This window comes from Sus scrofa, chromosome 8, assembly GCF_054392235.1.
Source record: "Sus scrofa isolate SSC_HxYL_T2T_F1_AM1 chromosome 8, Sscrofa_HxYL_maternal_Yorkshire_Landrace_v2.0, whole genome shotgun sequence".
In the NCBI taxonomy this organism is placed as follows: domain Eukaryota; kingdom Metazoa; phylum Chordata; class Mammalia; order Artiodactyla; family Suidae; genus Sus; species Sus scrofa.
The window spans coordinates 116,063,360-116,088,909 of NC_139390.1; the positions used below are offsets into that span (position 1 = coordinate 116,063,360).

General features: G+C 40.3%; 1 protein-coding gene, 1 long non-coding RNA gene and 1 pseudogene across 51 annotated transcripts in view; 2 read left to right on the forward strand and 1 right to left on the reverse strand.

The window, feature by feature from the left end:
• Positions 1-25,550, reverse strand: part of ANK2 (ankyrin 2) — a 607,793-nt gene that overhangs the window by 289,899 nt on the left and 292,344 nt on the right. The window lies entirely within an intron of this gene.
• Positions 916-16,257, forward strand: LOC146400998 (uncharacterized). Its single transcript, XR_014813189.1, has 4 exons — positions 916-3,748; positions 4,782-5,792; positions 11,890-12,119; positions 16,207-16,257. It is a non-coding gene; the product is annotated as an uncharacterized LOC146400998 (long non-coding RNA).
• LOC110262024 (peptidyl-prolyl cis-trans isomerase A pseudogene) lies at positions 19,518-20,074 on the forward strand (annotated as a pseudogene).

Sequence of the window (25,550 nt, forward strand, 5' to 3'; positions counted from 1 at the left end):
CTAAAATATTCAACTCCTTTTTTTTTTTTTTTTTTTTTTTGGCTTTTTAGGGCTACTGCCCCCTTGGCATATGGAAATTTCCAGGCTAGGGGTTGAATCAGAGCTACAGCTGCTGGCCTATACCACAGCCATAGCAATGCATCTGTGACCTACTCCACAGCTTATGGCAATGCCAGATCCCCAACCCACTGAGCAAGGCCAGGGATCAAACCCACACCTTCATGGATACTAGTCAGATTTGTTTCCACTGTGCCACCATGGGAACTCCAAGAATACTCAACTCTTGATGCAACTAGAGATTATCATACTAGGTGAAGTAAGAAAGAGGACAAATACAAGATGATATCACTTACATGTGGAATATAAAATATGACAAAAATGAAACTATCTACAAAATAGAAACAGACTCAGATATGGAGAACAGACCTGTGGTTTTCAAGGGGGAGGAGGAGGAAGGGGGAATGTTCTGGGAGTTTGGGGTGAGGAGATGCAAACCATTACATCTAGAATGGATAAGCAATGACGTCCTGCTGTACAGCACAGGGAACTATATCCAATCACTTGTGATGGAACATAAAGAATGAGATAAGATATGAGAAGAATATATACATGACTGGGTCACATTGCTGTACATCAGAAATTGACAGAACATTGTAAATCAAGTGTAATAAAAATTTTTGTCTTTTGTCTTTCTAGGGCTGCACCCATGGCACATGGAGGTTCCCAGGCTAGGGGCCTACGCCACAACCACAGCAACACCAGATCTGAGCCGCGTCTGCAACCTGCACCACAGCTCATGGCAACAACGGATCTTTAACCCACTGAACAAGGCCAGGGGATTGAACCCGCAACCTCATGGCTCCTACTCGGATTTGTTTCCGTTGCACCAAACAGGAGCTCCTTAACTACAGTAACTTTTTTTTTTTAATTATTTGATATGTCTTTTAAAGTTCTCAATAGTAAGTGTTAAAATGAAAGAGTCTTGAAATAGTCTCTTTAAATATTGGATCAATTTCTAGTTAATTTTGTTTCACATTTCCAATCTTTTCAAAATCCCATCTTCCTGCTGTATCACTTAAAACTGTTTCTTACTTTCAACCCTCTCTTCACATGCCTAGCCTCTATCACTACTGCTTCCTAAACCAATTGATAAGGTTTTGCCACAGCCTCTTCAATTTTCCCATCCTCACTTGATAAGTCACTTTCAGATTCTGCTATTCTTGTCCCAAGGTAAGAGGTGGTTAAGGAACCCTCTTCCAATTCTCAAACTCACTTTTTATGTTTTTTAAGGCATATGGAGGTTCCCAGGCTAGGGGTTGAATTGGAGCTATGGCTGTCCACCTACGCCACAGCCACAGCAATGCAGGATCCTAGCCGAGTATGCAAACTACACCACAGCTCATGGCAACACTGGATCCTTAACCCACCAGCAAGGCCAGGGATGGAACCCGCAACCTCATGGTTCCTAGTCAGATTTGTTTCCACCGTGCCACAATGGGAACGCCTCCAACTCACTTTTAAAGCCTGATTTAGATAACTGGGTTTATGCTTTGGTGTCAAAAATTTAATCCCAGCCTGGTTTGGTAAAATGCCTATAACTTCAGATGTGCTACCTACTGACAAGAGTTGCCTGTTACCAGCTTCCCATCATTCTACCTGTCGAATATCCAGAAAGACCCTCCTCCTGAATTTCCATCTACATGCCTTACCTGTCTGCTGGGACACTGCTGTCATGCACATTAGATCCCCTCAATCTGTTTGGATTATCACCTATTTCCTGGGGCCATTTTCTACGATCACCCCCCAACCACTGAGTGTACTAAGTCTAGATATTTTCTGTTTCTTTTTTCATTGTCCTTAACCAGACACTGCCAGAGGGGTCCTAAGGTACTATGCTTATTACCAAAATTATGTTATTCACCTTCACACATTATATTCTATTTCACTTATTTTAACTCATTTTATACAAACAATAAGTGCTGGAGAGGGTGTGGAGAAAAAGGAACCCTACTACACTGTTGGTGGGATTGTAAATTGGTGCAACCACTGTGGAAAACAGTATGGAGATGCCTCAGAAAACTAAAAATAGAACTACCATTTGATCCAGCAATCCCACTCCTGGGCATCTATCCAGAGAAAACCATGACTCGCAAAGACACATGCACTCCGATGTTCATTGCAGCACTATTTGCAATAGCCAAGATATGGAAACACCCTAAATGTCCATCGACAGAGGAGTGGATCAAGAAGAGGTGGTACATATACATAATGGAATATTACTCAGCCATTAAAAGGAATGAAATACCAGCATTTTTAGCAACATGGATGGACCTAGAAATTATCATGTTAGGTGAAGTCAGCCATACAATGAGACACCAACATCAACTGCTTTCACTGACATGTAGAATCTGAAAAAAGGACAGACTGAACTTCTTTGCAGAACAGATACTGACTCACAGACTTTGAAAAACTTATGGTCTCCAAAGGAGACAATTTGGGGGGTGGGGAGATGTGCTGGGGGTGTGGGATAGAAAGCCTATAAAATTGGATTGTGATGATCATTGTACAACTATAAATGTAATAAATTCATTGAGTAATTAAAAAAAATAGAGTGTGGCAAAAAAAAAAAAATCCTTTTAAATCACAAGGATCACTTCACTTGCTTATTTTTATGATCCTGCTTTCTCCTTCAGTGTTTTTCTCAGCCACACAGGTTTTTTACAATTCTTTTCTGCAAAACAACTACCTAGATTTATAAAGCTCTTCATGATAATAAGATTTTCAAAATTTTTTAAAAGGTAAAAATCTGCTTTTCTTTTTCTCATTTCCCAATGTAGAATTCCCACCATGGCTCTGCCAAAATCACAAAGAAACAGCAAGTAACTTTTGGAAAAAAAACTGTAGCATTTCACCTGGGCAACAAGAACATCAAGTAAGGGTTATACTCTTAGTTTACTATTGGAAAAAAAAAAAAAAAAAGGCTGGGGAAGATAATGTGGAGAAGAAGTACCCTTCAGTCTGTTTCTGTTGCTATCAAATACTCATTAAACCCCAGGTTTCTGAGATCCTTGATATTTTAAAAAGTACTGCCCAAGTCAGCATTTTGTCTTTCTTTTAAAGGAAAGAATGAGAAGCATGTAGAAGGAAAGGAAGAAAAATGACAACTAATATTTTTTTTAACTTGCTAAAATCCGAATACTAGACTTTTATTATAAAACTAGGCTTAAACATCTTCCTCTTATTTTATAGTGAAACATTCATATGCACATAAATATTCTATGAAATATTTATGTACTAGCCTAAAAATGAATGACTAATGGATATTTCTAACCTGTACTCTATCAGCTTTATATAGCTGACTTTGCAAACACTGAGAATAAAAGTCTATATTCCTAAATGATGATGACTCATTCAAGGAAAAAATTATATTTGGTAATGCATTTCCAGACATCCTATGTGCTTCAAAAATACCAAGCACTATTTTAACTGGACTTTGCTTAATAATGCTAAGCAGGATTCTAAATCATTTGAGTCATTTACAGTAAATACATGATGATGTATGCTGGAGTGACTTTTGGCCACTTTCAAAAATTGCCACTAAAACATCTCTAGTATTCTTTTCTTTAATTTTGAAAAATGTTTTCTCCTTAGAAGAGATTTTTAGTATGAGATAACACTTTTTTTTCTTAATTTTTTTTTTTTTTTTTTTTTTTTAGCGCCACAACTGCAGCAATGTTGAAGTTCCCAGGCTAGGGGTCGAATCGGAGCTACAGCTGCCCACCTGCACCACAGCCACAGCAACACCGGATCCTTAACCTACCGAGCAAGGCCAGGGATTGAGCCCTCATCCTCATGGACACTAGTCCTGTTTGTTACCAGTGAGCCGAAACAGTAACTCCAGATATACTATTTTTAAAACAGTTGATGTTTTTGTACCAGGAAGGCTATCACACTCAATCAATTTCTGGCCATTTAGGCATTTATTTCTCAGCATTTAACGCAACATCTTTTCTTTTCTTTTCTTTTCTTTTTTTAGGGCTGCACTGCGGCATCTAGTGGTACCTAGGCTAGGGGTCGAAATGGAACTATGGCTTCTGGCCTACGCTACAGTCACAGCAAAACAGGATCTGAGCCACATCTGTGACCTACACCACAGCTCACGGCAACACCAGATCCTTAACCCACTGAGCAAGGCCAGGGATCGAACCTGCGTCCTCATGGATACTAGTTGGGTTTGTTAACCACTGAGCCATGATGGGAACTCCGCCACATCTTTGCTTATATGAACATTATAAAAAAGTAAATGAGTGAAAAAACAATGAAAATTTCAAGTCAACTTGACATAAGCCCTGTCACAGTATTTGTGTTCCACATTAAGGCTAATTTCATATTATGTGATGAATTACAGCAAATTAAGTTGCCAAGAAATCTCTATTTGTGATTTAATCACCTCAGAAATAGACCAAAGATGGATTCACATAGTTTTGATGAAACATTTTTTATTATTGATTTTTCTACCTAGATGGAGGTAAGTAAATTAAATAAATATAACAAGGAGTTGGAGTTCCCATCGTGGCACAGTGGTTAATGCATCTGACTAGGAACCATGAGGTTGCAGGTTTGAACCCTGGCCTTGCTCAGTGGGTTGAGGATCCGGCATTGCCGTGAGCTGTGGTGTAGTCGCAGATGTAGCTCGGATCCGGTGTTGCTGTGGCTCTGGTGTAGGCCCACGGCTGCAGCTCTGATTAGACCCCTAGCCTGGGAACCTCCATATGCCTCAGGAGCGGCCCTAAAAAGACAAAAAGACAAAAAAAAAGGGGGGAAAAAAAAGGAGTAAAAGCAATTCTATGAAGGACTTAGGAAATAATTAACAAAAATAATTCTGTTGACTACACATCGTTCTAACTTTTACATTTGTCCTTTTTATTCTCCCTGACTTTCCTCTCTGTGTCACATTTTTCTTTCGGCTCGCAGAGAGGAGACAAATTAAACAGATAGGGGAAAATAACTTGGAGCAGAAGAGAAAATGCAGTCATTCCCCAGGGACCATGCAAAGGTGAGAAGGATAAAGAAGAAGATGTCCTGGAAACTCATTTAGTCTAGTTATGTGCTTTCAAGATACCAGGAAATACCTTCCTAAGTTCCCAGTGACCTCCGTGACGCCAAATCTAATAGACCTTGTCAGTCCTCATGTCATTTGACCTTCGAACAGTATTTCAGACCACTGAATATTCCTTCCCTTTGGGGAAAACTCTCTTCCCTCAGTTCTGGCTCTAGAATCTTCTGGTCTTCCCCCATCATTTTAGCCGTGCTTCAGTCTTCTTTGGGATGCTCTCCTTTTCCATCACCTGAACGCAGATGTTCAGAACCCTCCTGGGGTCTCCTCTCTTCTCAGGCTACACACGCTCGCCAGCAGGAGCATCTATGATGAGTAGTACCCAGCCCCAAACCTGGGAACTGTCCACACAGAATCCATCATGTATCTATTCTGTAATCTTTTCACCTAAATGTACCTTCATCGATACCTTCCCTTCCTCCCCACAGCTGCCAGCTGTCACTGCCTCTCACCAAGCCTATCACACAACCTCCTGTCAATAGTTCCCCACTTCTATTCCATCCCTCCTCTGTTCCTCTCAGTGAAAAAGTGGCAAAGTATAAATCAGATCCTGGAGTTCCTACTGTGGCTCAGTGAGTTAAGAACCCAACATAGTATCCATGGGGATGTGGGTTTGATTCCTGGCCTCGCTCAGTGGGTTAAGGATCCTGTGTTGCTGCAAGCTGCGGTGTAGGTTGCAGATGCAGCTCAGATCTGGTGTTGCTGTGGCTGTGGTGTAGGCTGGCAGCTGCAGCTCCAATTCTACCCCTAGCCTGGGAACCTCCATATGCCACAGGTGCAGCCATAAAAAATACACAGATAAACAGATAGATAGATAGATAGATAGATACATACATACATACATACATACATACATACATAGATACATAGATACATACATAGACAGACAGACAAGATAGATAGGATCCTGCTTAACAAATGCCTGAACAATTCCATGGAATTCCCACTGAGCTTAGTTACTGACAATTCCAGAGCCTTCATGATCCCACCCCTCTTTGGCTCCTCACTCCGGACTCTGCTCCAGCAACACTGGCCTTTCAGTCCCTACATGAACAAGGCTTTCCCTACTTTAGGACTCGCACATCTGCCCTCTGTCTAGAATGTTGTCTTCATTCTTCTTCTCACTTACCTGATTCATGGCGGGACCCTCAGTAACTCTCGCAACCCAAGCCAAATTAGGCCTCCTTGTCAAACTCTCTTATAACAACTTTCTTTCTCTCTCTCTCTCTCTTTCTTTCTTTCTTTCTTTCTTTCTTTCTTTCTTTCTTTCTTTCTTTCTTTCCTTCCTTCCTTCCTCCCTCCCTCCCTCCCTCCCTCCCTTCTTTTTTTTTGTCTTTTTAGGGCGACTCCCATGGCATATGGAGGTTCCCAGACTAGGGGTCGAATCTAGCAATGCCAGATCCAAGCAGTGTCTGTGACCTCTACCACAGCTCACGGCAATGCAGGATCCTTAACCCACTGAGCAAGGCCAGGCATTGAACCTGTGTCCTCATGGATACTAGTCAGACTCGTTTCCCCTGAGCCACGATGAAACTCCCATACTTTTCAAGATGAGTAAATTCCCTTCTATGCATAGTATGCTGAGATTTTTTTTAAATCAAAACTTGATGTTGAATTTTGTCAAATATTTTACTATAATTTTTTTCAGCCTATTGATGTAATGGATTATTTTATTTGATTTTTGACTATTTAAATTAACTTGTATGCCTAGAATAAATCCCACTTAGTCATTGTTGCATTTTATTTGCTAATACTTTATTGAGGACTTCGACATCTATTTCATGACAGATATTAGTCTGCAGTTTTCCTTTCTTGTCATGTCCTTATCAGTTAGGGTATTAGGGTAATGCTGGCCTTATAGAGTGGTTTCGGAAGTGCTCTATTTCCTGAAAGATATTGTAGAGAATTGATATTATTTCTTCCTTAAATATTTGGTAGACTTCACCAGTGAAATCATCTGGACTTGATGTTTTCTTTATTGAAAAGTGATTAACTATTGATTTAATTTCTTCAACAGATATAGGCTTATTCAGTCTTCCTATCTCCCCTTGTATGAAATTTGGTAGGTTATGTTTTCCCCATGTCCTCTAAGTTGTTCAAAATATTTCTTTATGTTCATGGGGTCAGTATTGATAGTCCCTCTTTTATTTCTGACATGAGTAAATCTTGCCTTCTCTGGCTAGAATCTTATCAATTTTATTGGTCTTTTCAAAGAATCAGCTTTGGGTTTTGTTGATTTTCTGTATTGTTTTACTATTTTTCATCGACTTCTGCTCTAATTTTTATTATTTCTTTTCTTTTGCTTTTCTGAGGTTTATATCACTCTTTTTTCTATAGCTTCCTATGGTAGAAGCTTAGATGATTACATGTTGGATCTTCTTTTCCAAAACTGCATTCAATGCCATAAATTTCCTTCTAAGCACTGCTCCTGCTGCTTTCTTTGCTTTGCTCATCTGTATTTCTTCATCTTTCAAAACAGATTAAACATGAATTACACATATAGACAAATATAAAAGAAAGAGTAACTCTGAACCATGCCTAGGATTTACTGATAACTGATAGGTTAGGCCCTATTTATCCTTTATTCAAATATACATGGATATATGTGTTTATGTGTATGTGCAAAAGAAAAAATGTCTGTAGACAATGAAAATAATAGTAGTTGGCTACATGGTGCCATAATAAAGGCTATGCTTCTCAGCCTCATCTGAAGCCAGGTGTAGTCATTTAATTATGTGACAACCAGTTGAGATGAAAAAAATTTGCTTGCAACTTTTGAAAGTATGCTTAAAGGCAAGGCATGAATACCCATCCTTACCTATCTCCTTTGTGCTAGACATGATGACTGGATCATGAGCCATTAGTTCAGGCTGTGCGGTGGAAGCCTCATGGTGAGCATGGCAGAGAAAAGAGGTCAAAACACTCTGGATTCCTGACTCAGTGGAGTGCTTTATCACCCCATAAAAATATCCTTTTATCTCATTTAAGCTACTGTTACCATGGGTTTTCACTGGTTCCAGTGATGAAACAATTAGTCACTTAATTAATCCTAATTGATGAAGAGAGTAGGGAGCCTTTTGGTAAAACAAACAAACAAACAAACAAACAAACAAAAACTTGTTCAATCACTTCAGCAAGTGGTGTTGGGTCAGCTAGACAACTGCATGTAAATCATGGAAGTTAGGGCACCCACAAGCCAGTGAGACCAGATTCAGCACAGAGGACACACACACACACACACACACACACACCAAAAAAAAGAGAGAGGAAGAATTTATTGGTCACTAATTCAGAGACAACATGGCATCCTACAAAAGACCACCCCAACTTCTGTGATATGTAGATAGGACTACAAGGGAACATGCAAAATTGAACATGATTGAACATAGTCTCCAAGAGAAGACTGTGGAGTAGAAGAACTCAAGATCACCTTCTCTCACGAAAACACCAAAATTACAACTAACTGTTGAGTAAACATTAACAAAATAGACTGGAAGCTACCAAAAAAGATAGTCTACACCCAAAGACAAAAAAGTCACATTAAGACAGTGGGAGGGGTGCTTTCATGATATAAGCAATCATATAATCTCTGGGTGGGTGACCTATAGACTGGAAATAACTATATCATAGAAGCTCTCCCATAGAAGTGAGTGTCTGGGGCCCCTTGTCAGGTTCCCATGCCTGGGGAGTCTCACATTGGGAGGAGGAGCCCCTCAAGCACTGGGTGTTGAAAACCAGTGAGGCTTGAGTGCAGGAGCTCCACAGGACTGGGGGAGAGAGAGACTCCATTGTTGGAGGGCACATTCAGGGTTTCATGTACACTGGGTCCTAGGGAAAAGCAGGGACTCCATATATATCTGGATCAGGCCCACCAGCAGGTCTGGGAGGATCTCCTGGGAGCACAGGTGGTGGCTGTGGCTCACTGTGGGCCAGGACATTGGAGGCAGAGTTCCCAGGAATAATCATCAGTGTGAGCTCCCCTAGAGGCTGCCATTTTGGAAAAATCTGGCCCCACCCATCAGGGTTGAGAAGCCCTAGGCCAAAGAGTAAACAGGGTGAGAATACAGCTCTACTCATCAGCAAACAGGCTGCCTAAGTCCTCCTAGGCACACAGCTGCCTCTAATCACACTCTGAGACAGAGCCCCACCCACTGGAGGGACAAGACTCAGCTCCCCTACCAGTGCACAGGCACCAATCTCCCCAGCAGGAAGCCTGCAACAAGTCCCTGTATCAACTTCACCCACAAGAAAGCAGACACCAGAAGCAAGAGAGGCTACAAACCCTCTAGCCTGCAAAAAGCTATACAAAATGAAAAGTCAGGGAAATATGAGCCAGATGAAGGAACAAGACAAAACTCCAGAGGAACAGCTAAGTGAAGTGGAGATAAGCAACCTACCTGAAAAATTCTCCAGAGTAATGCTAGTAAAGATGATCCAAGATCTCAGAAAAATACTAGAGGCAATGATTATACAAAGGAATAGAAGATTTAAAGATTCAATAAGCAGAGATGATCAACACAATAATCAAAATAAAAGATTCACTAAAAGGAGCCAATAGCATAATACAGGAGGCAGAAGAACAAAATGCAAGGTGGAAGATAGGTTGGTGGAAATCACTGATGTGGAAAAGAATGAAAAGAAATGAATGAAGAGAATTGAGGACAGTCTAAAGATCCCTGGGACAGCTTTAAACATACCAATATTTGCATTACAGGGGTGCCAGAAGGAGAAGAGAGAGATAAAGGCTCAGAGAAAATTCCCTAAGATGGGAAAGGAGTCAATCGCTCAAATCCAGGAAGTACAATGAACGCCAATTAGAATAAACCTAAGGAGGAACACCACGAAACACATTAAATGAAACTGACCAACATTAAAGACAAAGAGAAAATATTGAAAGCACCTAGGGAAAAGTAACAAATAACATACAAGGGAACATATCAGCTGATTTTTCAGCAGAAATCCTGCAGGCCAGAGGGTGTGGCACACAATATACTTAAAGTGATGAAAGGAAAAAAACCTGCAACCAAGAATACTCTACCCAGCAAGGCTTTCCCTCAGATTTAAAGGAGAAATCAAAAGCTTTACAAACAAGCAAAAGCTAAGAGAATTCAGCACCACCAAACTACTAAAGGAACTTCTCCAGGTGGGAAAAAAAAAAGGCCACAACTAGAAACAGGAAAATTACAAATGAGAAGGCTCACTGGTAAAGGCAGCTCCTGAGTCCTCTCACATTTGAACTTTATAGAAAGAATTGGAATGAAATTTGTAAAACACTGGGGTGCAAGCTACACTGCTTTGGCTGCTCTTTAGCACAGCACAGTGGGGAATGAGTTCCAATCAGACAACATGTATCTGTGGTACCTTGAGGGCATAGGTGCCTTCATGGAGCCTGGTGATAGAGCAACAGGCAGCAGAAGAAAAGGACTGATGTGCTCAGACAGCTATAGCAGCTGCTGAGATGGCTCACCAGACTTGTTCATGAACACCAGTTAAACCCCACCTGGAGAGCCCCTCCACCAAAAATACAAGAGTGGTGAATTCAGGCACGGAGACCAGGCTTCTCAGGAGCCTGAGATGGGGATATGGGTCATGAAAGAAGACATGTGACTATTAAACTGACTTCATTTTATATCCATGGCTGGTGAGGCCTAAGAAAATCTGAATATCTGGATGTGGGTTTCATCTGCCCTGGCCTGAAATACAGTTAACTAATACAAAACCCCACATATACAAAAACTATAGAAGAAAATAAATATGCATGTGCACAGGCAATGTGATGTAGATGTATTTAGATAAGAAACTAAAGCAAGGGATAAAGATTCCAGAGTTCTTGGTCCAGGCTGGAAAGCAGAAGGGAAAAAAGTATGTAGTGGTGGTGGCCTGAGGAAGGTGAGCAGAAAAATCTTAGAAAAACTCTAATGGTGGTCCAGATTTTCTCACAACTGGTCCTAACCAATGCAGCTGGTGTTTGCCCTTCTCCTTTTCCTATGCTGAAGAATTTGACTTTCTTTGCAAGAATTATTAATACACTTATAATCAGAAAAATAGGCTATCTACTTCACTTATTCTAATCTGGACTCTTTCTCTGGTCCCCGTCCTGTTATTTATGGTTCCTCTTGTCTGTTGCTGTGGACAAGAGGATCACAGAGAGAAATCTTAAGGAGAAAGGACATGCCAAAACATAGTTCAAGGTCCAAGCACTCCCTGTCTTCATGAAAACCGATCAGTTACCCACACTTATCATTAAAATAGCTTCAAGTTAACAAGTCCATAGGTACAGAGTTCTTGGAGTATCTACCCCAAATCAGAAGCTGTCAGCAAAAAGGCACAAAAGGAAAAGCAGGTAATGCAATAAAGGTATATACTGAAGAAGTGTCAGCATAGCAGAGAGAAGACAGCCAGAGAGAACCGTCTTTTCCTCAAGGAAAAGAAAAATCAGTATAAACCTTCCTCTGTGAACAAGTCCTGAGCGACAACTGCACTAAGGTATCATCCGGTATCAGAAGACTTTTTCCACGTCGGAGGAATCCGAGATTAGAGGGAGGCAGTTCTCACTTCTCGTTATGGAAGACCTGATGTGCTACCTCACCAGCCCCTCCAATTAGCACATGGTGCGTGATCTTAGCTGGTGTGTGACTGTTCTCTAAATTCAACTGTTGCTTTGCCTCTAACAGTGATGCTATTCTGCCAAGACACCACTGGAGGCCAGTCATGTCACAGTATGAATTCCAGCCACGCCCTAAATTAAAACTATGCACACGTCTAAACGATAGTTACAAAAACAACGTTTTGTGAGTAAACACAAATAAATGTACACAAATCTAATTTTAATTTTAAAATTCAACATAATTTAACATAATAGTAAGAAAATTTTCTGGAGAAGAGATGGGCTCTGGCTTTGATATTTCAATCAAACAACTCTACCAACCAAAGGTAATATGTTGATTATCTTGATTGTGATAATGGCTTTATGGTTTATATATGCGTCAAAACTGATCATATTGTACATTACACTAAACATGCACACTAAATATTTATATTATATCTTTAAAGGCTGCTAATAAAAAAGAAGATAACTGAAATCTATTGCAGCTTTAACATATATAAGTGAGAGTTATATACCCTTCTCCACGGCAGTGAATTCTTTCTGGTCCTCCCAGTGCTGAAATAATTGTTTTGAATCCATAACCAAAGATCTTCCCTCAGATAACTATCCAAAATTTTAAACTTTATATAAATGCGGTTCCCTTGAGATTTTTCTCTTTTCTAATGACACAAAGTCTTTGCCTCTGAGATACGTTGATAAGAAAAGTCTTTATATATTTCTGAATCTGACGATTGAGCAAAACAGCATTCCCATGGTTTTTGAGAAATCGCTCTATTTTTTTTAAGTTATTGAGCATCTCAATGGAATATGACTTGCAGATATATTAAAATAAGCAGAAAAAAACCCAATTTAATTTGCATTCACTTTAACATCCAATTCAATTTCAATATTTATTCCATGCACTGGCCGCATGTTTACCAGGAAAATGTATCATCATTCATGGAGAAAGAGAAATGAAAGCAGCAAATGAAGAAAGATCCTAGAAGTTCTATTCATTTATAAAAGTTTCATAATACACTCTGGTTTAATAAAAAGCACTGACTGAGTTAATGATGATTTTGGAACAGATTTTTTCAGGCGAAGAAGAATTAGTGAATTCCAAACACCTGAGTTCTTGGTTATCATGGGGGTTGATATTTTGCTGCAAACTCTGCTGTCAGCAAAGAAAAGCAACAGATTTCAGAGAATTTTCTTTCCTTCTTTCTTTTTCTTTTTTGTCTTTTTTAGGGCCACCCGGTGGCATATGGAGGTCCCCAGGTTAGGAGGAGTCGAATCAGAGCTGTAGCTGTAGCCACCAGCCTATGCCACAGCCACAGCAATGTCAGATCTGAGCCGGGTCTGTGACCTACACCACAGCCACAGCAATGCAGGATCCTGAACCCACTGAGCAAGGCTAGGGATTGAAACTGCGTCCTCATAGATTTCGTTTCCACTGCACCACGATGGGAACTCTGAGAATTTTCCAATGGAGAGCCAACCATTAGAGTTCAGCCACTGTCTTTCACTCGAGGCAGGTTTGTTGGGTGCCTGCATTGATGCAGCCAGTGGGCTCACACGGTAAGAGGACAGAAAGCGGAGATGAGAGCAGACTTTTACTTGAAGTTCTAATAAATGAGCTATTATAGAATGAGCAGATTTTCAAATAGAAAATTGTTTCCTATAGAAATAATGGATTTGGAGTTAGATAGAGGTAATTAGGGCACATATGTGTGGCTGAAACAGTAATTTAATAATTTAATGATTTTCTGAAGCTTCTAAAAGGACCCGGTATGGTGCCATGCAAGATTAGCCATCTGAACACCCGATCACACATTCTCAGGAGAACAAATGCATGATAACTGGGTGTTGACAGTTCTGTAAAGTCTATAAAATAGTACTCTAAGCATTTTACAGCACTTTATGTTCTCATATAATATCCATGAAATCCAAAGATGTTAAAAGACAGGTCCAAGAGCCCGAGAATGGGACCAGAAGAGAGTCGGTCTGATCCCCTCTCCAGTGCTTCTACCACTGAGCTCTTTAACTGGAAAATCTTGTTCCTTTTTATTTTTCAATTTTTAAAAGCATATTTATATGAGGATGACTTTGGAAAGACAATTCTGCATTACTTCATAAAATTGAAAATGTGCAAAACAGTATATTTATTTATCCGTATAGGCAATTTTGAAAGACATGTATTATTTCTTTAGGCCTATGAACCATATGAGAATCAAGTACATCAGAGAAACAATAGCTGAAATAACCACCACGGGCATTAATTAACTGCATATTCAATGTGGATCATAGTCCACACATCTTATAACCATTCCCTGATTTTATCCTTATGATAGGATGAGGTGGGTAATTATTATTACTTCTATTTTCCAAGCAACTAAATGAAGATACAGAATGAACTTATCCAAAATCAACATAGCAAGTAGCAAAGAATGGAGGAAACTAAAACACGAGCATAATAGGTGACTTATTAAAGAATGCACAACTAATTACTGGCATAATTATCTCTAGGCCAGCGTCTCTCAATCGTTAGTATGCACGCGAATCGTCTGTTGATGTTAACGTAGGTTCTGATGCCCTAAGTTGGGGTGGACATCTGAGATTCTGCATTTCTTACAAGCTCCAAGGAGGCCCAGGCTTCTGGTCTGTGGATACACTTTAATTAGCAAGGACTTAGACCCTTGCTTCTGCCTATGCATCAAGTTACTATATATCAGTAAATTTTCCCTGTATTTATGTTTATATTTATTAAGCCTAATAATAAGTCCCACATAGTCCAGAGTAAGAGCAGGTCTGCACTTTGATGAGCGCTGCAGATAACTTTGTTATAGTATAGTATATATTGCATATACTATATACATATACTATATACATTATAGTATATATACATTATATACTATATACTATGTGCTATATATATTATATATATTATACCTATGCTATATACATTATAGTATATACATAATATATACTATACTACATAGTATAGCATAGATTTTGACCACGTGGAGTTTAATCCTATAGCCAGATGCCATTCTAAAATAAATCCAAATAGTCTAACCTTAATTTTCATCATTGTACATTATCACTTTTACAAAATAACTTTAAGAATGTACACTAGCTCTATAAAAACCATCTTAGAGAAGAAAAATAATGTTTAGGGTAGACATAGATGATTTTATAAGATTCCACCAATGTTCATATTGATGAATCTTGTTTTTACCTGTCACTATAGGATCTATGATATAAATCTTTAAGTTTCATACAATATGTTCTAGAAACCCAGTACACCTTAGACTCCTGCACATTATTGCAATGTCTGGAAACAGGGCTTTGTGAAATTCACTGGAGTCTGGAATGCATGTCTGACAGAGACAGGCTGAGAGGTGGCAGAGGTGCTTTGTAGGGTTGCACCTCAGGCATATGGAGGTTCCCAGGCTAGGGGTCCAATCAGAGCTGCAGCTGCTGGCCTATGTCACAGCTGCAGCAACACGGGATCTGAGCCATGTCTGTGACCTACACCACAGCTCATGGCAATGCTGGATCCTTAACCCCCTTATCCTGTATTCTCAGGGATACTAGTTGGGTTCATTACCACTGAGTCACAATGGGAACTCCCTGGGAAAACTTTAATAATGACATACATGGCAGAATACCTAACATTTAAAATTAGAGAGAGAGGAGTTCCCTGGTGGCTCAGCAGGTTAGGGATCCGGCATTGTCACCACTGTGGCATGGGTTTGATCCCTGGCCCAGGAACTTCAGCATGTCTCAGGTGTGGCCAAAACTATGAAAATTTTAAAAATAAAAACAGGAGTCTCTGTTGTGGCACAGGGGAAACAAATCCAACTAGGAACCATGAGGTTGCAGGTTCGATCCCTGGCCTTGCTCAGTGGGTTAAGGATCTGGCATTGCTGTGAGCTGTGGTGTAGGTCACAGACATGGCTCAGATCTGGCGTTGCTGTGGCTGTGGTGTAGGCCAGTGGCTGCAGCTCCGATTGGACCCCTAGCCTGGGAACCTCCACATGCCGTGGGTGCAGCCCTAGAAAGACAAAAAAAGACAAAAAAAAAAAAAATAGATCAAGTAATACAGGCAACCCCAAATCCAGAATATGACCAAAGGATTTGACTACTATTCAGTTTGCCTAAATTCCTGAATTCAGAATGCAAAGGAATTGGGAATTATATTTATCTTTCTTTATTTTTGTAACTTTACAAGAATACTGAGAAAGATCAAAATTTTAGGCTGTGTTGGCTTGTGTCTCTTTTTTTTTTTTTGTCTTTTTAGGGCCGTGCCCGCTGCATGTGGGGGTTCCCAGGCTAGGGGTCCAATCGGAGCTGTAGTCACTGGCCTACACTACAGCACAGCAACATCAGATCCGAGCCGCGTCTTCGACCTGCACCATATTACTGCTCTCGGCAACGCCAGATCCTTAACCCACTGATCAAGGCCAGGGATCGAACCCGCAACCTCATGGTTCCTAGTCAGATTCGTTTCCACTGCACCACGATGGCAACTCCTTTTTTTTGTTTGTTTTTTGTTCTTTGTTTTTTGTTGGTTTGTTTGGTTTTTGGTTTGCCTTTCAATATGATACTAAAGATGACTGATAAGTATTTTTAAGACAGCAGGTGCAATCTGTGCTAAAGTATTACCGCCAAAGTCAGGTTTTATGATAGGGTTCAGAGACAGGCAGAATCTGGACCATTGTAGTTGAGAGCTTGATCAGGAGGCAGACAGATGGAACTTGTAAGTTGTTCTTTTCTCTGTGCACCCATAGACCTGACAGTGTCCATCCTCTGTCACTCGTGCACTTTTGATGCCCTGTTGTAGCCCCCAAATTCTTTGATTATCAAACATCCCAGGGGTGTCTGGATCATTTCAACCATAATTCCTTCACTGTCTCAAAACCAAATGCCTAGCACAGGCAAGCAGGTTAAACAAGCATAGAAAGTATGGATGGTGGTGACCAGATGGCATACACCCCTTCTAAAGAGGACGACTTCTATTCAGTTTTAAACCATTGGGAGTTCCCGTCGTGGCGCAGTGGTTAACGAATCCGACTAGGAACCATGAGGTTGCAGGTTCGGTCCCTGCCCTTGCTCAGTGGGTTAAGTATCCGGTGTTGCTGTGAGCTGTGGTGTAGGTCGCAGACGCAGCTCAGATCCCGTGTTGCTGTGGCTCTGGTGTAGGCCGGTGGCTACAGCTCCGATTTGACCCCTAGCCTGGGAACCTCCACACGCCACGGGAGTGGCCCAAGAAATAGCAAAAAGACAAAAAAAAAAAAAAAAAGAAAAAAAAATGACAGTTTTAAACCATCAAGTTTCAGTGGGAATGCTGGCCCAACATTATCAGAAATCCTGATTTTTATAGAGAATCTAGAATTCCAGACTTTTATGTAATTCTCTCAAAATACTGACGACCAAGTCAATTTTAACACATTACGTAAGCAACAGAGAATATGCCTATAGCTTAGGCCATGTATTTTCCAATCCCCAGATTTTATGGTAGAAACTGCAATTGAAGCAGACAAACTTACATAAAAACAAATCAAATTTAAAAAAAAAAAGCCCCAAAACCCACAGAAGGAAACTTTAAATCCTTACGATGTCAGTTACTGGAGCCATTTAAGAACAGATCACTCAGGGTTAATTTTATAGAACATCTTCCTAAATAAAGTCCCCAAATCTTATGCAGCTCCCTCTTAGAAATCTCAGGAGGATTTCTTTTTTGTAGCACCATTTAGGTTTTCCATTTTAGAACTCATTTTAGCACACTGCAATAATATTTTGAGATGCCAAGAGAAATTAGATTTTGGAAGAAGAAGGAGCTAAGAGTAATGGTTAATTATACAAAATGGTAGCTTATCATTTATTCGGTATTTTTATGAAAGTCATATTCAAGGTTAGAATAATTCCTAGAAAAAAGAGGATTTCACTGAGGAATCTTATATGGGGGAAAGCATTTTGAGTTAGCAAGCATTTCTGCACTAGCCAGGACCATTCCATGTCTATAATATGATTCCTCACACTTCTTGATATGAGAGCATCTGCATCTAATAGCATTTCCTAACCATCCAAAGGATGGCAAGACTTTGACTTCACACAGCTTTTACTTACTGCTTGAGTCTACACACATGAACAACAACAAATCAATTTTAAAAATCACATAGAGGAAAATTCCTATGCCTATGAACTTGAGATTATGGTTCACTACTGAAAGCTCCTTTCAATGGCAAATGCTAGCATCTTCTGTAAAGCATAGCAACACCTTATAGAGGGCCCTATTTATAAGTTTCTAAAGAGAAGAGTGACCAACTAAATATGGTCATAAAATATTTGTAACCCCTCCCACCAAGAGACAAAATCTATTTCCCTCCTGTTGACTCTGGGCTAGCCTTGGGACTTGCTCTGACTAACAGAATGTGCTGAGGTGGCACTGCGGGACTTCCACAGCCCAGGTCTTAAGACACCCTGCAAAATTCCATTTCCATCTTCTTGGACTGCTGCCTTGAGACCACCATGAAAAAAAGCTGATCAAGCTTACCAGAGCCTGAGAGAATCTCCATTGCTGTTGTTTTAAACCATTGAGTTCCAGTGGTTGGTGATGTTGTAATAATTACCTAGAGCAGAACTATGGCTCATAAGGAATTAAATGACATGTTTAGGCAGAACTGGGACCCGTGATAGCTGAGACCATGGACAGTACAGCTAGAAAGGCTGGATTCCAATTCATGGTCTAGTCATCTGACTTGCCTGAGCCTCAGTTTACTCATCTGTAAAATATGGTGCCAAGGAGGTCTGTGTAACCAATCGTGGCACATGAACTAATGTATAAATACCCAAATGCAGATAAATGTTAATTGCTTTCCCAGCTCAGGTCATTTGTTTTCTGTTTCACTGACTTTTGCAAACACAAGAGGCTCTTCTTTTCTAAATACATTTCATAAAAGTTAATATCCTGAGGTTCTTGAACTTTGTTACATAAAAATTCATTAAAGAAAGATGATGGTCAGAATTCCCGTCATGGCGCAGTGGAAACAAATCCGACTAGGAACCATGAGGTTGTGGGTTCGATCCCTGGCCTCACTCAGTGAGTTAAGGAACCAGAGTTGCTGTGAGCTGTGATGTAGGTTGCAGACATGGCTCGAATCTGGCATTGCTGTGGCTGTGGCTGTGGCAGGCAGCTGTAGCTGTGATTAGATCTCTAGCCTGGGAACCTCCATATGCCACGGGTGCAGCCCTAAAAAAAAAAAAAAAAGACAGATAATGGTCATGTTTTTAGCATGTAAGGCCAATTGTGGATGATGGTATGCTCTGAAAAATCTCCACTTTAAAATTCTGTTGGAAAATTAAGGCTGATGCTAGTAGTTTGTTCACACAGGCGTGCATATCCCTAAAAGACCAGTGCTATTTGCTCATTCCTAGATGAATTGTGACTCCTGCCAGCCACTAACGAAAGGCTCTCTTGCACAGTCAGAGAGGCGCCTGTGAAAAACTCCCAGTGGCACAACTGTGCCTCTCAGGGAGTTGCTTACACCTCTGAAGAATCCCAGAGTCCCTGAGCTAAGATTCTACACAGCCTGGGGTTCCCCAGGGATTATTTCACCATAGTACTTCTAATGCTAATGAAGAGTATCAAGGGAGAACTGACAGAGCAATTTATCAGCCTTAAATCTATCCAGTGAACAACATTCACGAGTAAATTCTGATTTCTTACAGAGCATACAATGATATTCTAGGAATTCTAGAAGTACTTAAACCTTCGAAAGCAGTGCCAACGAAGTTTTGCAGATGCTCCCAATGCCAACACCCAGCCAGGGTCAACCCACCCTGTTCTTTAACTTCTCCGTCAAAGGTGAGACCTGAGGCCACATTTCCTTTAAGCTATTTTCAGACAAAGTTCCAAAGAAAGCAAAATACTTGCATTCCGAGCCTTGGGGACAAAGGATCTGGTTGTAAGGGTTCTTGTTTTCACAGAATTATTCTGGGGTTTGTATGTCAGGGTGATAACATCACCAGTGGCAAGTCCACTATGGGGAGAAACTTGATGATGTGAATTTCTTCCTGAAGCATAGAGTCCTGGCACGGACATTGTCTGTCCATGGGAAATCCTGGGCCAACACCAACAGTTCTCAGTTTTTCCCTGGCACTGCCAAGACAGAGTGGTTGGATGGCACCTGTAGGTAAAGCGAAAGGGGGATAGAGTGGAAGCCGTGAAGATCTTTGGGTCAAGGAATGGCAGGACCAGCAAGAAGCTCACCATTGTCCGATGGGGATGACTCTGACAAATACAACTTGTGTTTTATCTCTTCTTTTTTCAGCCCCACCTCAGAATATGGAAATCCATGGCCAGGGATCAAACCGCACCATAGCAGCAACTCAAGGCACAGTAGTGACAATGCTGGATCCTTAACCTGTTGAGCCACTCGGGAACTCCCAGGCTTGTGTTTTTATCTTAACTGCCAGGTCATTCCTTCTGTCTTTTGTTGTTGTTGTTGTTGTTGTTGCTATTTCTTGGGCCGCTCCTGCAGCATATGGAGGTTCCCAGGCTAGGGGTTGAATCGGAGCTGTAGCCACCGGCCTACGCCAGAGCCACAGCAACGCGGGATCCGAGCCGTGTCTGCAACCTACACCACAGCTCACGGCAACGCCGGATCGTTAACCCACTGAGCAAGGGCAGGGACCGAACCCGCAACCTCATGGTTCCTAGTCGGATTCGTTCCCACGACGGGAACTCCAGGTCATTCCTTCTGTAGCTCAGGAGAGAACCCCCTGACCCCCGCTGGCAGCCAATATCCTATAAACTTCGTGGTCTTGCTGCCGTTCAAGGTCCCCATTTTCCTATCTTTCTACAGTCTACCTGGATTGCAGACTTAGGTTTATGATTATAAAATAACAAACAAAATGGAGTACCGATGAAAATATAACATTGGGAAAATTCATGTTCAGAATCTAGAATTTATTTGTAATTCATTTCTAAAAGTTTCCAGCTAGGATGAAAGACAATAAAGCAAATAAATTTTAATCAATAACAGTCATTCAAAACACGTGAAATCTAAAAAGTAATATTACTTGAGCAAGAAGCAGCTGTTAAAAATACATCACTATATTTATATCTCTTAAACTTATGGAAAGTCCATTTCTGTAGGGAAACCAGGAAATTTGTCATTTTTAAAAGTAAATAATTATTAAATAATGTGAAATCTTTCCCCCAAAACTAAAAATTAAAGTAGCCATCGAAATTCCCCTTGGAGTTCCCGTCGTGGCTCAGGAGAAACTAATCTGACTAGTATCCACGAGGATGCAGATTTGATCCCAGGCCTCTTTCATCAGGTTGGGGACTCAGCATTGCCATGAGCTGTGGTGTAGGTCACAGATGCAGCTCAGATCTGAAGTTGCTGTGGCTGTGGCATAGGCAGGTGGCTGCAGCTCTGATTCAACCCCTAGCCTAGGAACCTCCATACGCTGTGGGTGTGGCCCTAAAGAGACAAAAACAAAAACAAAAACCCCTCCTTGTCTATTTGCACTGAAGAAATGGATAAATCATCTCCCTTTGATATTATTAACTGATTGTTAACAAATTTCCCTGCTTTTAGGTGGCAAAAAAAAAAAGAAAAAAAAAAAGAAAAACAATGAGTTTAAAATAATGGATACAAATTTTAAACTTTCACAGAATAAAATAATTCAAAATGGAAAAACAACCTAGAATATTTTAATGTTTGAAAGATTTTTTTTTTTTTTTTAACTTGGGAACTTTACAGTTTGGTTCTACTCTATTTTCCAGCCTCATCTCCCATTACTTTCCAATATACATCTTTGGGTTTCTTTTTTCTTAATCTCATTAAACATTTTTCCAAACCTAAAAATAGGCCTTGGCTTTGGCATGTGCTGCTCCCTGGGTCTAGAATGCCTTTCCTCCCCTCCCTTCCTGGAAAGCTCCTATTCATTCTACAAAATCCATTTCAACATCACTGCCCCCCAATGCAATTAGTTACACCATCTACTGCACTTTGTTCCTTTCTTTATAAGGGCATCTAACACATTGTATTGTAACTTAACTGCTTATACATCTATGTGTTATTTGAATATAAGCTTCCTGAAGTTAAGGATTGTCGTAACTCCCAACATATACCTGCCATATACAGTGGTACTTATAATGTGGTCCCTGGTGACCTCTGACCTCGTCTCTGATGATTCTCCTTCTTGCTCCCTATGCTTTAGTCGTACCCCTCTGCCCACGGAGCATGCCAAGCAAGCTCGCTTCTCAGGCACCTGCTATTTTCTCAGTCAGGAGTGGCGAACCCTGAGAGTCACTGAGGCTACTCCCTCTCAGGTCTCTGATCAAATACCACCAACTCTTCCTTTCCGTAGTCACCCTAGTTTAAACAGCTGCCCATCACTCTCTAGCCCCTTCCTAGGCTTTCATTTTGGTCATAGAATTTATTGCCATCTGACATTGCCTGTCTGTTGTGTTTTCACTGCCTACCCCTCCCATCTCCTCCACTAGAATATTATCACCATAAGGGCAGGGACTTTGTTTTATTTATGGCAGGCTCTGTCCCCTAGAACAGGGCCTGTCACAGGGTGGTTACTTAATCAACATTTGTGGAATAAATCTGAATCATTCCTGAGTTATATTGAATAGCAACTATGGAAAAATATCTATGAATACAAAGAACAGAACAAATTTATGATTTTGTTAAGATAATGAAATGATCAACCTCTTTTCAAAGTTTCCTTTAATTTTATTGTGTTGATTTTCCAAAAAACAGTATTTTTTTTTTAAAAAGGAGAGTTTTGCAGATATACTGCCTTTTACTGACTTCTGAGACCCACTTCAAAGGCAGACAAGGTACGTTCAAGGTCTGTATTAAGGGAACACAGTAGTTCTTAAAAGGGTTCCGAGGCAATTTTTTTTTTTTTTTCTTTTTAGGGCCGCACTCATGGCATATGGAAGTTTCCAGGCTAGGGGTCGAATCGGAGCTACAGCTGCCGGCCTACATCACAACCACAGCCACGTGGGATCTGCGTCTGTGGCCTACACCACAGCTCATGGCAACACACGGGATCCTCAACCCACTGAGTGAGTCCAGGGATTGAACCTGCATGCTCATGGATACTGGTTGGGTTTGTTTCCATTGTGCCACAAGGGGAACTCCCTGAAGCAATTTTTATGTTTATATTATATATAATACATTATATGAATTCTACTTTAATCTTCTGGTCAATGATCAATAAATATATTACACTGGACCAGCTTTGGGGCCATACAAAAGAGAAAGCCTGAAAGTAAGTTGACTTGCACTTTACAGGGACTCGAAGCTAAAAGCAATCTCGCCAGGTCCTCTGTTCCTTCCACCTTTCCCTTTCCTGTCTACATTCATTCAGAGCTTCCAATAAACTGTTCCAGAAGATGAGAAACTATTTCTTCTAAAGATAAACAGATAAAGGTTTTACCAAGCCTGGTGACCAAAGTTCACCCTTCCTCTAAACCTCTGAGGTTCCATCTGAGCCCGGGCTGGTGAGGGTTCCCTGCTAAGTTCCTCACTGTCAGTACCTCTGCTAACAGGGCCTTGATGAGTTCAAGACTTTTACAAACTTGTGTTTTAAGCCCATTTTCTCTATGATGAGCTTTCTTTGATCTGCCAAAGGATTTTAATACGCAGAGTCACAACTTGCAACCATGGGTGACTTCTAGGTAGGCAATAAATACTGCCACTAGGACTAATGGGGGGGGGGGGAGGGAAACCGACAGAAACAAAAGTGCCACAGAAACCTGAGAAGGACAAGGATTGACACAATAAAGTTGGGCCTAAGTAACCCACATGGAAACAGACACACATAATAAGTGCTTCAGAGCAGGTGTGAGAAATGAGGATTAGCTAGAGGTAGAATAGAGATAAATAGAAGGATAAACTATAAATCAAGAAATACACAGAGGTCACGATACATGAGGAAGCGTGGAATGAGTTCAAGTTAATTATAAATCTAACCATATTGCATCCCTACTCTAGCATCTTATTTGTATAACTGGTTATATTTCTCAATGTTTATGACTCTCTACTGAGCTGTCCTTCCTTTTCTGAAGCCCAGATGTGGCCATTACATTGTAGCAATATTTCAGAATTTTAAGTCCAATGTTTATGATGTAACTGAACTTTGTATCTTACATTTTTTTCTTTTTTCATATTTTATATTTTAAAAAGCGTGACATGACTGTTTCGAACTCCTACTCATCCTTCCAGAATCAATTCAAACATCACCCTCTCTGGAACACCTCCACAGCACCCATTCCATCTCGCCCAACACGGAGGTAGGACTTATGACATCCTTCTTTTATCACCTTGATCAGACTATGGAAAGTGTCTGCTTACTCTCTGTCCCTCGTGAGACTGTGATCTTCTTGAGAAAAGAGATTTTGTCTTTTATATCTGTACTAAACAATTTTAGGCAATAAAAACTCAATAATGTGTCCATGAATAAAAAGGTGAAAACTCAGCCACACTAAATAAAAAGCATTTCTGAAACATAATAGAAGAGCTCTGAGTCCATTTAGAATGCACTGGAGCTGCAGTTTTGATAGCCCTTGCGGATTAAAAGAAAAAGGCTTAAGATCTGTCCACTCCTGAAATTCTACTCTATAAATATTTAAAAGCTAATACACAAGAAAGATATGCCTGCACCAGCAAAATGAGTACACCAGCAATGCTGATCTGTTATATCAGTCACCTTGTGATTCTCTCATCACCTGCATCAATGCCAATTTTTATAGATTGCACAACCTGAAAAATTCAAATTAATGGTCCTTTCCAGTGTCTAGATGGATACAGTCATTTGGGTAATGAAAACAGCATTACAAGATTATGGTTCTCACTTGTCTAACCCTTACAATCAAAAATATTTTACGCTAGTAATTTAAACGCTGTGAATCTAGATTTCTTTACCCTAAAGCAGCTCGGGGCAGGGGGGCGGTTAATATAATAATACCTTCTCTATCTTTCTCAAAGGGTCGCCAATGGATTCAAGTTGCATAAGGACTTAGAAATACTTTGTAAAGTACTATAAGGACATAGTTTTTTTTCTTTTAATGATTTTTATTTTTTCCATTATAGCTAGTTTACAGTGTTCTGTCAATTTTCTACTGTAGGGCAAGGTGACCGAGTCACCACACATATATATATACATTCTTTTTTCTCACATTATCATGCTCTACCATAAGTGACTAGACATAGTTCCCAGTGCTATACAGCAGGATCTCGTTGCTTATCCATTCCAAAGGCAATAGTTTGGACCTATTACCCCCAAATTCCAGCCCATCCTACTCCCTCCCCCTCCGCCTTGGCAACCACAAGTCTGTTCTCCATAGGATATAGCTATTCTTAATCACAGAAATTTATTTTAGCAGCATAGCATGATTATATGTCATAATCATTATAATATAAAATGATGTGTTGTATATATCTTCTAAATAAAACTATCATCTTGCTTAGCAACTTTATTTAAGCAACTACAGAAAGAGGGATTTTTATCCTGTTACTTAAAAATAATCACCAGAGGAAAAAAAAGAAATAACTATTTTGAACTTCTGAAATCTAAGCATATCTCCATAATCATCTAAATGGGATTCTACTTGACAATGTAACAACTCTTCTAGTTCTAAAACAATCATCCTAAACTTAATCAATTATGGATGAATAATGTTAGGTTTTCGTTTGTTTACAATAGCCTGAAAGTCCCATTACTCTGAAGACAACTTTCAATTGTTGCCTGAATACATTAATCATGGTCACTCTCTCGCTGCAGCCCAGGAAGCTAGCTAGTCTCCAAAATTTC